Source organism: Pseudonaja textilis, chromosome 2 (genome assembly GCF_049901715.1).
Source record: "Pseudonaja textilis isolate UNSWEBS1 chromosome 2, rPseTex1.2, whole genome shotgun sequence".
NCBI lineage: Eukaryota > Metazoa > Chordata > Lepidosauria > Squamata > Elapidae > Pseudonaja > Pseudonaja textilis.
This window is the reverse complement of record NC_141991.1, coordinates 208,046,282-208,059,805: the sequence shown is the minus strand read 5'-3', so window position 1 is coordinate 208,059,805 and position 13,524 is coordinate 208,046,282. Positions and strand designations below refer to the sequence as shown.

The following is a 13,524-nucleotide window of genomic DNA, read 5'->3' as shown; positions in this document are numbered from 1 at the left end:
TGTGAAGACATAAATGGAGTCACTTGGTGCTGGAGATATAATTAGTATATTTACCTCAATACCTATAGTTAGCTGAATTAGTAAGAGTAAGTCAGTCTTACTGAATTGATGCAACTTCCTTTAGGCTCTGTAAATCTCTTCATTTACATTCTTTTTAGATAATGCGATTTGGAGTTTGTTTGAAGTTTGCACACTTTTGTGACACTTGAGTTGCTTAGTAAGTGTATTTCATTTATATGAATTTTAGAAGCCATAAGAGTGATTTGTGTGTGAGCTTGCGTGTCTGTGAGTCTGTATTTGAGATGATCTGTTAATGATAAACTCTTCTGTACCCTATGAGTCAATGATTAATTCTTCTCGGCTCATTGTCAAAGATCCCTGGGTTCTGATTTCATTGTCTTTTGGTTTTGATTATCTGAAATCTACGAAATACTGCTTCACAGTTGAACTGGCTATGCGAATTTATAGATAAACCAGAGATGCAAAAGTCCTCTTTTGAAAATTATGCTGCTTTCTGACTGGCTAGATGCCTAGGAAGTGGCTGCAACTTTTTTTTTCTCATACAGTTTTTTTCTTTTACATTTATTCCACTTCATGGATGCATAAAACCTGACGTGCTGCATGTCTTTGTATTTTTCCTGGCATAATTCTCAGGACTATGGTTTTAATCCTGGGTAACTGGAATTCTTTAGGTAGGCTTATAGTCCGTTTACAACAAATTGTCTTCAGGCAGTTTAGCAAAATTTAGATTAGAATAATCTAATAATGTGAAAGAGAATAGATGCTGGGCAATTTGAAGTCATAGCCAATACTGCTATGATATCTTTATGATATCTACAGTGACTCCAGAGAAGACAGAAATATTTTTGCAAACAGTACTGGGAGTAACTGGAGCCTAGGCATTTTATCTTTCTTACAATGAAGTAGTTTTAATATGCTAAAGTGATGGATTTCCTACTCATATATAGGCTGCTTTAATCCCACTAATTTCAAAGGCCTTTAAGCAAACTAATTGACTCCAGAATTGCATTCATAGATTTCTCCTATTAATTTTCATGATTTGAGGTATGCTTGATATGAATTCCAAGAAAGGCTCTTAGTTGATGATTAAATTTAATGACAAAATTAAATACTCCTTTTATTTCTTTGATTAATCATATCTAAGACAGCTAGCTGAGGACAGCAGTGTGTTATTATTAAGCTAATGAGCTAGTTTTTGTTGGCCTTACCAAGTTGGACTAAATATTTCTTAGATTTTCCATGTCATTATCTATTAATTTCTAAGATATTTCAAGAACAATTGCCTGTACATTATACGTGGACTGACAGGATTGCCAACCTTATTTTAGGGATGGATTTTAGTTAATTAATTTTTGTGTGTTTGGTAATTACAAATCTATTGCAAATTACAGATTCTAGTACAAATGTAATTTAAAGTAATAATTCAAATAATGCAAGATAATTTTGTGTGTGTGTATGTGTGTGTGTGTATCAGAGATTATCTGTGCTTAAAGAGTACATGTATTTATACACTTGCTTCTATGCAATATGAAACAGTGATAGTACAAGTTTTGGGCTCAGGCAGAAAACAATGTTTGTACAGAGATCCATTCTCTAAAAGCAGATTTTTGGTCTGAATTAATATCACATTACATCATATACTGCAGGGCATCACATTATACTTATCATCACATTCAAGGTGAGTATAATCTCCTTTGTAATACCTGAATACAGAAAGGAACTAATGTCTGAGGTCCTGTTTAGCAACAAGCCTGTATTGTATAGACATGATGGTATTTGGCAAAGTAACTTCATAGAAGAAACAAATCCAGCTCGTATCTGCCTTAAAAGTTATGGCGCTGAGAATGGGAATGAAATCAAACTATCATTTTAATTTGAAGAAAAAAGAAAACCAAACTGAACCAAAATCTAGCTTTCATAAGAATAAGGGGATGGTAACCACCAGGCTATATAAAAGTTAAAGTTTTTTTGACCTATTACCTTTTCATAAATTATTTATTCTTTTATGACCTTTACAAGGTCCTTTTACATGTCAGTGGAATCTCTTCTGTTTATAATGGAAACCAGACAAGATTTTCTTTTTATCCATCCAATATACAAGATGATGGTTCCTTCTTTCCTTTCCTTTCCTTTCCTTTCCTTTCCTTTCCTTTCCTTTCCTTTCCTTTCCTTTCCTTTCCTTTCCTTTCCTTTCCTTTCCTTTCCTTTCCTCATAAGAGAAGATATAGTTCTGTTTTCAAACAAGACTACTAATGAGCTGTAATCAATCTTGTTTTTTGATTATCAATTTACAGATTTACTTTTCATTTCCCCCAATTCTAATTATAATCTTTAGCATGAACCTATCCTATCCTATTCTATCCTATCCTATCCTATCCTATCCTATCCTATCCTATCCTATCCTATCCTATCCTATCCTATCCTATCCTATCCTATCCTATCCCAGCCCAGCCCAGCCCAGCCCAGCCCAGCCCAGCCAAGTCTAGCCAAGCCTCCAGTATTGTGTAATTGTTATAGTTTTGGCCTAGAAACTAGAAGACTGAGTTTTAGTCCCACTTTAGGACTGGATGATTTTGTGCCAGTCACTCTCTTTCTCAGCCCAAACCACTTCATAGGATTGTTGTTGAGGGAAAAGAAGGAATATTATGTATATTTGCCATTTTGAGTTACTTATAAAATAAGGTGGGATAAAAAAAATCTAATAAGTGAATAAAAATAAATTACTGAACTAATATATAGCATAGAAAACAAATCAATTTGCTATACAAACATAAAAGAGATAATTTAAGGAAGTCATTAATTAATATCCAAGGCCTTTTGTAGAGAAAGAAAGAAATATCTTTTCAGCTCTTCAGCTACTTCCATCATGTGCCTGGATATCCCCTGAAAAATATCACCCAAATCTTTAAAAGTCATGAAGTTTTATTAGATTTCATTAACTTCATGCTGTTGTTTTTCAGGTTCTCAGAAGACTGTGAAATTTCTGGAAGCAGCAGATACTGTTTTAGGAGGTGATGAATATCTTGGTGGGTATAATAGTGTCCAGTCTTAACTGCATGTGAGTTACTGCCTGAAAATAAAGTAAGACCATAAATGTAGAACTGCTATTAAAAATAAAAGCATTTATTTAAAGAGTAGTCATGTTCTTCCAAAACTCCAAGCAACTTATACTGCAGTTTGTGAAAATTAGTCATTGGTAGGTCTTGCCTCACACTTTTATCATTTGATCTTATAGTATATCACTCCACAAAGTATCTCATTAGAATACACTATATCTTACAGATCTGCATAAAAATATAACCCAATTGTCCAATTTTTTTTGTTGGACAAATGAGAAGTGGATATAATTCTCAGTCAGTTAATTTGGACGGTAAGAAATTTTCAGCGAAGCCTGTAGATCATAGTATTCCAAGATGCGATTCCTTTCATTCTCCCACCAAAAATAAAAAATATTCCATAGCTACTTAGCATACTGCATTCTTGAGTTGAGTTGCAGATCCTTTTTAAAACCCCTCTCTCTCCCTCCCTCCCACTTTTTCTATCTCTTTTACTCTGTCTTTGTCTCTCTCTCTCTGTCTGTCTGACTTTCTTATATTTCTGCAAACGTTTTGGTTCTTCTGAGTCTGTTGTTTTTTTTTATGGCTACAACTGCCACTGTTTAGGCCAGAGGTCTCCTAACCTAAACCAGAGGCCTCCAAACTTGCCAACTTTAAGACTTGTGGATTCAACTCCCAGAATTGGGAGTTGAATCCACAAGTCTTAAAGTTGGCAAGTTTGGAGGCCTCTGGTTTAGGTTATCCTTGGCATAAATCATCTTGCTGCATCAGGGAAAAGGTAAACTTTGCTAGCGAGATGGACAACATATAAATGTAGTAAATAAACTGGAAGATTAGAAATTGATTTATATCTTATTCAGATCTGCAAAATAAATCTGAATACAACATCCTGGGGAACTTGTGTCACAGGATTAAATGGTGAAAATCTGAGGCTCAGCTTTTAATTTTCTTCCGTTTAATAGTCTCTGCTTCTTGAGGACTGCTGGGATGAGTCCCTGCAGTTTTTTTGACAATTTTTTTTAATCTTTAAAAGTGGTTTGCCAAAATCTCCTTCCTAGGGCTGAGAGAAAGTGACTGGTCCCGGTGACTCAGCTGGCTTGCACCTAAGGCAGGGCTGGAACTCACAATCTCCTGGTTTCAAGCTTGATGCCTTAACCACTACAGCAAACTGGCTCTCAAAGCTCAGTTTACCAGAAGCCAAGAGAAATGATTTTTATTGTCAACAGTGACAATAGAAGAATGTGTCTTTTGTCACATCTCAAAGTTAAATAGGTATTGAAAGAAAGACTATGTAGAATCTATAACTTGGATACTTGGATATCCACAGATCATATATTTAAGCTAGGAATATTTGATCAGCCACATTTAGTGAAAGGCAGGAAATCTATGGTGCAGTGTATGCTTCAGCAGAAGAAATGATCAGAATAGTCTATGGTGAAATCAAGACTATCCACCTCAGGAGACTAATAGAATCCAAGAGACTAGGAAATTCTCTTTGAAATCTCCCACTGAAGCCCTATGTTCAGTAAAAAAAAAAGAACTGGCTATTGACATGAGAGCTCCCTAGGGCATTTTTTTGTCTAATGACACTGGTAAGTTCCCTGGTTTTCTTAGGGATTCAGGCTATGAAGTAGCCAGGATGAAAGTGGGGCAAATATCAGAATGAACACTAAATTATTATATTGAAGTGCTTAGGCAAGGCTTTAATTAGCTTTGCTATGACATTCCTAGATCAAGATATATGATTTACAATGGTCAATACTCTCTAATTTCCCATCTATATTTTTGTAATGCGCTCTATTGGGCGCTGCCTTTAAAGATCACAGAATTTTATATACCATAGGAGACATCTATTAGGATTGCATTTTGTAGCCAATGATAGTCAGACTGTATTGAATCTAAAATAGCTGCATTGACTGCTTATTTACTCATTTATTATTCATTTATTTTGGTCCAATCCATGAGGCTAATGCATACCTTTAAAGCCTTCAGAAGCTGGAAGCCCAAATAACTCCTTGTGATGTTTTAACGCAATCAAAAAGTCTCTTCTCAGAATATGAGCAATAAATTATTATAATGTATAAAAGGCCCTTTTTGACTGGGGCACACCAATTGGGGAAAAAAAACATTCTCCTTGGAGGCACGACAGGCACCCATATTAATTACTTATGGGCATTAGATCAAAATCAGTTTGTTTCCTCAGACATTTAACTTGTTTATGAAACTGTATATTTCTGCTTCTTGTATGTGATTTTTGTCATTTATTACTAAGTATGTTTTTGTTATAGTTTGCAAACTGCTTTTGTATCAGAAAATGAATGGTGATATAAATATATTTTGGACAAATAAATCCAATGAGCATTCACTGGCCCCAAACAATACTCCAACCACAGAAGTTATTTGAATAATTTCAAACTCAATTTGGGCCAGCCCAGTTCTTTTAAGATTAGCATGATATTCCAAGGCTGCTACTTTGAGCTTAAGTTCTGACAGTAGCATTTTCCTCCTATCGGATGCTGTGCAGCAACAGAAGCATTTGCTCAAGAAAGGCACCAAGTGAAGAAGTGCAAAGCCCTGCCTTTGAGCCTCCAAACACGTACCATCCTTTTGAATCCTTGGGATAAATGCCAGCATTGATACCAGTTGCAGACAGGAGAGCCAAATATGCATCCAAAGCTATTTCGGATATTCTTTAAATGCTTTGGATGAAATATATTTTGTTATTTGAAAAGCTGAAGTAATATATTTGATTCCCCCGCCACCCTGCCCCCTGGAACAATTTGGAGGGTACTGAGAATTTTTTTTTTTAAAAATGGGAAACTAGAGAAAGGAGACAGAAGTAGATTGGGCTGGTGCAATCTTCTGTTAAAATGCAGAAGTTTTACATAATGATTTGATAGTCATGGAGGAACATGATTAATTTGCTAATTACGTAAGGACATCTCTTTTTCTTTTGTTGCTTTATCCAAGAGTCAGAAGGATTTTTACTTGTACTGATGTTATAGTATTTTCTGTCTTATTCCAATGCTGTCAAATCAAGATAAGATAGGGATCGACAATAAGGACAATACGATTTCATGACAGCATACTTTTTGGCTGAGTCGAAGGTGAATGGATGGCATTACAATTTACTAGAGGGGAAAAGGCCTACAGGCAGCAACTTCAGATATATATTCCAATGCCCATCACCAAAGGCTAGTGTTAAGTTTGAGCAATGAGAGGCTGAACCAGAGCATGAGTGCAACAATACTTTATTATAGCAATAAAGGGCTGACCGTGCTTGCCACGCCTGGAACTGGCTCGCAGCAATCAGCAACTGGTTGGACCCCGCAGCCTGCTTTTATAGCTGGCTGCTGGGGAGAACCAACCAATGAGGAAAGGGGGAAGAACGCCCACTCACAGTGAGTGGACCTGAGTGAGAACTTCTAGAGTTCTCAGGACATAACACCCCTTCCCCCAGCTGTGAACATGCATAGTCTTTGAGGTAGGCAGGAGGTTTATGTTGGTGCCCGGAACGGCGTAGTTCTGGAACATTGTCTGTCCGTCCGGGGTCTGCCTGGGCAGGCAGAGTCGGCAAAGTGTCACCAGTGTGCCCCTCGGTTTGGGCCTGCCCTGGGCTCGTAGGGTTGCTCACTGGGGATGTGCTCTCGAAGGCTGGATCGGGCTGGTCAACTGTCTGGGCGCCGCTGTCTGTGTTCGGGCTTTCAGGAACCGGTTGTAGGTGTGAACTGATCGCCGGGCGTGATGTGGATGTGAGGCTGAGGATGAAGCCTCCCCTCGTCTAGTGTCTCTGGGTCCCTGCTGGCGATGGTGCTGAGGCGTCTGCGCAGTTGGTCTATGTGCCTTCTCCAGACGCGGCCATCCTCCAGTCTGACCCGATACGACCGCGGCCCGGTGATGGCTACGATCTCGCCCGGGATCCACAGGGGGTCTCCAGCGAAGTTCCTCGCGAAAACTGGCTCCTGTAAGATAAAATGTCTAACCCCCGATGAGGAAGCGAGGGGAGAGTCAGGGCAGTATTGTGGGTGTAGTCTGTCCAATACGGTCCTCAGGCGCCTACCCATCAGGAGCTCAGCTGGGGACTTATTGGTGACTGAACAAGGAGTTGAGTGCTGGCTCATCAGGAACCGCGAGAGTTTGTGGTGCCAGTCATCTTTGTTGAACCTTGCCAGGGCTTCTTTAGTGGTCCTGACGGCCCTTTCAGCCAGCCCGTTACTGGCAGGGTGAAATGGGGCTGTGAAAATGTGGCGGATACCCAGGTTGGCAGCGAAGTGGCTGAACTCAGTCGATGCGAACTGTGGGCCATTATCGGAGACGATGGAGTCGGGTAGCCCGTGCGTAACAAACAGGCGTGTCAACACGTTGGTGATTGCTAGTGTGGTGGTCGTGGATAGCTGTGCTACGTCAATCCACTTGGAATAGGCGTCCACGACCACCAGGAACATCTTCCCATGCAGAGGGCCCACTAGGTGGGGGGGGGGGGGGGGGGGGGGGGGGGGGGGGGGGGGGGGGGGGGGGGGGGGGGGGGGGGGGGGGGGGGGGGGGGGGGGGGGGGGGGGGGGGGGGGGGGGGGGGGGGGGGGGGGGGGGGGGGGGGGGGTGAGGTCTTTTTTTGCTAGAAGGCGCCTCTGTAGGTTGAGGTCCTTGACCCCACAAACTAATTGATCGAGGAGCATGTCCTCCAGGTATGTTCCAAACCCACAATGCAGTGCTGCTGTTCTGAGGGTGGCCATATATTGATTGATGGTCTCCTTGCTCGATTGCTTCCTCATACGGAAGGTGAATCTCCTGGCAATCTGTGAGGGCCTGGGGGAATAGTGGTTAGTGAGAATTTCAAGTAACTCAGACCACGGAACGTTTTTCAACTCACGAGGAGCCACGAGCGCTGCGGCCGTATCGTGAGACGGTGGCTCCGCAGTAGATTAGGAAATACGATTTTTTCCGATGCTCCCCGCATCCGCCAGGCCAACTGCATCGATATAATGATTGAAGCGGTTCTTATACGATTCCCACTTCTCCTCGTCTGGTTTAAACGCCGGGAAGACTGGATTGGAACTCATGGTGCTGGGACCGGTTGAACAACCTGAGGAAAAAATCTCTCTGGGGCAGCAGACAATGTTTTAGTGCCCGTGGTGGGCAAGTGATTTCAGCTCAGGAGAGGCTGTTTTAAATCCTCTCTTTCTCTCTGGGTTAACCACGTTAGGCTGTTAGCCGTTGATGGCGTTTGGATTCGCGCCTGAGTGGGCGTCAGTGACTGGCTACAGCGCTGTGCTGTACCTTTTAGGTTTGAAATTCAAATGACAACCATTTGAATTTCGCGCCTGATACTGAGCGGCTGCGGCTCGCAGCGCTTCACTTTCCCTGTAGCTGGGCTAACAAGCGGCTACAGACGCTTCTAACTTTCGAATTCTGACCGCTTTCTCTGGCTGCGGATCAACATTCGCTTCTTATCGCTTGCGGACCGCTTTCTCTGTCAGCGGATCAGCGTTTGCTCTTTTTGTTTGCTCTTTTTGTTGGCTGACCGCTCTCTCTGGCTGCGGATCAGCGTTTCCCTTATCGCCGGCCGATCGCTCTCTCTGGGCTGCGGATCGGTGGCTAGTGACTCAGCGGTTGCATGGTGCTTCTGGTAGCCATCCCATCCTCGTCGCCAGTGTTAAGTTTGAGCAATGAGAGGCTGAACCAGAGCATGAGTGCAACAATACTTTATTATAGCAATAAAGGGCTGACCGTGCTTGCCACGCCTGGAACTGGCTCGCAGCAATCAGCAACTGGTTGGACCCCGCAGCCTGCTTTTATAGCTGGCTGCTGGGGAGAACCAACCAATGAGGAAAGGGGGAAGAACGCCCACTCACAGTGAGTGGACCTGAGTGAGAACTCCTAGAGTTCTCAGGACATAACAGCTAGTGTTGTTAGATCTAGGCTTCAAAAATTCAGATGAAGACTAGATAAGAGAAAAGAGGTATCTTTCTGCTGCCATCTAATGGCTGCCTGGATTTTTGCAGTCCAGATTTTTGCACTAGCTTAGGGAAGAGAGGGAATGATGATACTAGCAATCAATATTGTTTGGAAGATCATGCTCTCTTATTCCAAAGTATATCATTTGATATTTTATTTTATTGTAAATAACAGTGCATTTACTATTGTTGTAATCTGCTGTTTACTGTTGGCTATCTTCGTAATCTCTTTCCTTCTATCTTTCCAAGCCTTATGAATTTGTCAAGAGCATAGGTCTTTCCTGTGTCCAAAATATAATAATTTGAGCATGGTCATTTGTGCATTACTTTGTTCTATGATCCATTTATTTCTTGTCTATCTATGTTATTTTCAGGAGACTTCTCCAGAATTAATGTACAAAAACGTTGATAATTTTTCTATCTTGCTTCTTCAAGAGTATCAGAAAGAAAACAACTGCCTGCACGATTCTAATAGTTGTAGGTACAGACATGTCATGAAGATTTTCCCCTTTACTATACCAAATTCTAGTAGTCTGCAGCATATTTCTTCATTGTCGGTTCCCTTAATAATTTTTAGGATAATTAAACCTAAAAGATAAATAGATCTTATAAAATAGATCCTATTAAATAATTTGTAGAAATTATCTATCTATCTATCTATCTATCTATCTATCTATCTATCTATCTATCTATCTATCTATCTATCTATCTATCTATTATCCAACCAATAGCCTGATTCCTAATATACCAATATATTGAATCAGTTTGATACGGTATATTGGTTAAGGAATCAGGACAGAGACCAGGACATCATTAGTTCTGCTTCCACCTTACGTACAAAGCAGCTGGGTGACCTTAGACCAGTCAATCTTTTTCTGTCCTAAGAAGGAGGCAATGGCAAACCATTTCTGGAAAAAAAAATGCCAAAAGAATTGCAGGGATTTGTCCAGGCAGTCCCTGAGCATCAGATATATTGAAAGGAAGGACTCTCTCCCCTCCCCAAATTACTTCACATGCTGGTAAGGTATTTTTCACTTGAATAGCTCCTTGAAGCAGAATTATTTTAGTAGTGCAGTCTTTACCATATACATACATACATACATACATACATACATACATACATACATACATATAATAAGTTCATGATGTCTAAAAGAGACAACAATGTGCGGGGGGAGCAGAGTTAGCACATTTTAAAAAGTTCCCATATCCCATAGGCTATTAAAATACCATTTTCATTTACTTAGTATGCTCAAATTTGATCTTGCCTTTTTTTTTTAACACTAGCAATGAGTCATGAATACATCTGCTGATTCTTGTATATGAGGTACCTGACTTCAGAAAGTGTGATTCAGTGGATAAAGGGTAATTCGAGAATAAATAAGTCAGCATTCACAGTCATAACAAAATGGGAGTCTAGGAAGATATACACAGATGCTGTCCTAGAAAAGCAACAATGAATGTAATCATTAGCTATGCAGACAGATTGCCTAGTTGAATGTATCAGATGGGAGAAAGCTCACTATCTACTGGCAAGCTTCACTACTGCTTTTAGTGAAATCACTTATCAGAACAAAAACAATCTTGTAATGCTTTGTCAGGCTAGTTCAGGTAACTCTTACCATTGTTGTTGCAAGGATGGAAACCATTTTGGCTCTTATATCTATTATAAACCTACAAGATTTTCATCTGATGCTATTTCTGAGAGAATCTTCATAAAGTCTTGTGTATTATCAGAATTTTTGCTGATAAATAATAATAAATAAAGTAGGAAAGCCAATATTTAAAAACTGGCTTTCCTACTTTTAACTATTGGTTATTATTTTGTAACCTTTTAAATTATTGCTTTAAGCTGGCTAAACTTTCTTAGGAAATTTAGAAATTTAGAATATGATAAGCTTTCCTTGAGAGTGAGCTCAAAATTCAGAAGTAGCTGTTTTGGGGTGAGAAATGTTTGTTTTAAATCATGGGCATCAAACTCGGGGTGTCACATTGCTGTCATGTGACATTTTGTGTTTTTCCCATTCATGGAGTTGGGGAGAGCATGGCCTGCGCATGACGCATCCAGCCCATGGACTATCAGTCTGACACCCCTGCAGTTTAAACTAACATTGTAAACTACTTTTAGCAGGACTATCTAAGGAACCACTTTTCTCAATAAGAACCTGTTTGGATGTTAAAATCAGTACATTAAGATGGGGATCCTCTTAAAGATTGTATTACTTTCTGAGATTTGAGATTGTTATGACACAGATTGACTGGACAGAACCAAGGTTTTCGTTCAAGTTTTTTCCTGGTTTAGAGGATGTGCCCCCCCTTTTAAAACTGTGCTATGTTTATTGGGGAAGGGTTGCATGTTTTATGTTTTTCATGTGATTCACACATGGAAAAGTAAAACTAAAAGCAATCTGAATGGTTTTAGAGAAAGGACTTCATAGTTTCAAATTCAAAAAAGAGTAGTTTTGAATGTGAAACCAAGAATCCAGTTTGTAAGAGTAGTTTTGAATGTAAACCAAGAATCCAGTTTGTAAAAGTGCAGCATAAGCAAACGTTAGTCTGGAAATTCTCATGAGATGCCAAGTAGAGTAGAAACCATCTTTTCAACAACTTGATTGCTAACTCATGGACAAACATGGTCTCTTGATGATATTATGTTATTAAGATGAATACAGTAGGTGTGGAAAGACTTTTGATAGCCCTTCAAATACAATAGTTCATTTAGTGACTGTTCAAAGTTATGACACTGAAAAAGTGATTCATGACCATTTTTTACACTTACAACTACTGCAGCACTCCCACAGTCACATGTTCAAAATTCAGATGCTTGGCAACTGACTCTCATTTATGATGGCTACAGTGTCCCTGGGTCAGGTGATCACCTTTTGTGACTTGCTGAGAAGCAGTGTCAATGGGGAAGCCAGATTCACTTAACAACCATGTTACTAATTTAACAACTGCAGTGATTCACTTAACAACTGTGGCAAGAAAGATCATAAAATGGGACAAAACTCACTTAACAAATGTCTCACTTAGCAACATAAATTTTGGGCTCAATTGTGGTGGTAAGTTTAGGACTACCTATGTAGGTCAATGAAATCTGGGCTGCCAAAACACAGATGATCATTAGATGGCAGCAAAGACACGAAGAAAACTCTACAGTATCTTTCCTGCCATCTACTGGATTTTCTGCAGCTCAAATCTTGTAACCATAGCAAATTAATCCTCTTCAATTATCCATAGTTTTGAGTGATTATTAGTTATGTCATGCCCATATGTTTGAGTGATGATGGGGGAAAAAAACCTGCTGTGAACTAGTTTATATTCACCAAAGAAAAGAAAATGAAGTAATTTTTGCAGCTGAATAGAAAGAAGAAATGTGAGGTTTTCTTACCAATTACTGTACTTATATTCTTGACCAACTCCTATTTTGAGAATATTTCTGTCTGTCTGTCTGTCCATCCATCCATCCATTTATCAGAGAATTGAAAAAAGTTGAATGAGAGCTGTCCAATATACAGTATATACAGGTGCATGAGTTTAGATGTTCAAAACTAAAGAAATAAAGACAAAAAACTCCTATAGGACAATATCATTTCTATATTTCATTCAGGTATTATTTTGTTTATTTATTCAGTTTTTAGCCTACTTTTCTGCCAGAAGGCAACACTTAATACATGCGTCAGAACATGAAATCTTCCATGCAATTAAAACAGATCAAAATCTTGGCTTCATATCCAGATTGAAATGAGGAATTTTGTGTAATTAAATAAGGAAAGAAGAGCTTTAAAAAGTAGAGGGAAAAGGTGGATTTATAACATCTGCGAAAAAACAAAAATATACACTTAAGTTTATGTAATACATGTTTTCATCTCTCACTGGAAAGCAAGTGTTGTTCCCCTAAAGGATGCGAGCACTTTCTTCCTGCCACCCTGTGAAAACCAATGCTGCAATGGTTGAGGTATAAAGAAGGCAGGGATCAGGTATGTTTTACCAAATTATATGGTCAACATTTCCTAAGCAAATAACCTTGTGGATAGTCACAGACAGATAGAAAAGACAAGGTATTTACATGAATTTTTAGACAATCCCTTCGCAAGTTAAATATTTGTCTAGAGAAGGTTACTGAGTGAACAGAGCCTTGTTTCAGGTCCCTAAGCACACAAAAATATCAAATGCATGTTGAAATGTTATTGTGTGAACTGCCAACACAAACACATGCATAGCATATAGTACTCAGTTCTCCGCATGCATCCTGTATAATGACATATTCAGTTGTTTTTCTCTAGGTTCAGAACCAGCTGCCTCCTGCTGTTTTCCAGATTCACTGGCCTTCAGCACTCCTAGCCTCCTTAGTAATGGTCACCCTTCTGTCTCCATCTGAGAAATCTATCGCATCTTTCTGTCCTGCTTGGAGAAGCCCTTTTTGTAACCATATCATTTTGATTCACTTAAAAATAGTAGCTTTTCCAGACTTTTGTCCATTATTTATTTAAA

The 13,524-nt window shown here is 39.5% G+C and overlaps 1 long non-coding RNA gene across 1 annotated transcript; it reads left to right on the top strand.

The window, feature by feature from the left end:
* The first annotated feature begins 590 nt into the window (after positions 1-590).
* Positions 591-13,519, top strand: LOC148127342 (uncharacterized). Its single transcript, XR_015742230.1, has 3 exons — positions 591-692; positions 2,982-3,047; positions 13,317-13,519. It is a non-coding gene; the product is annotated as an uncharacterized LOC148127342 (long non-coding RNA).
* The last annotated feature ends 5 nt before the right edge of the window (positions 13,520-13,524 follow it).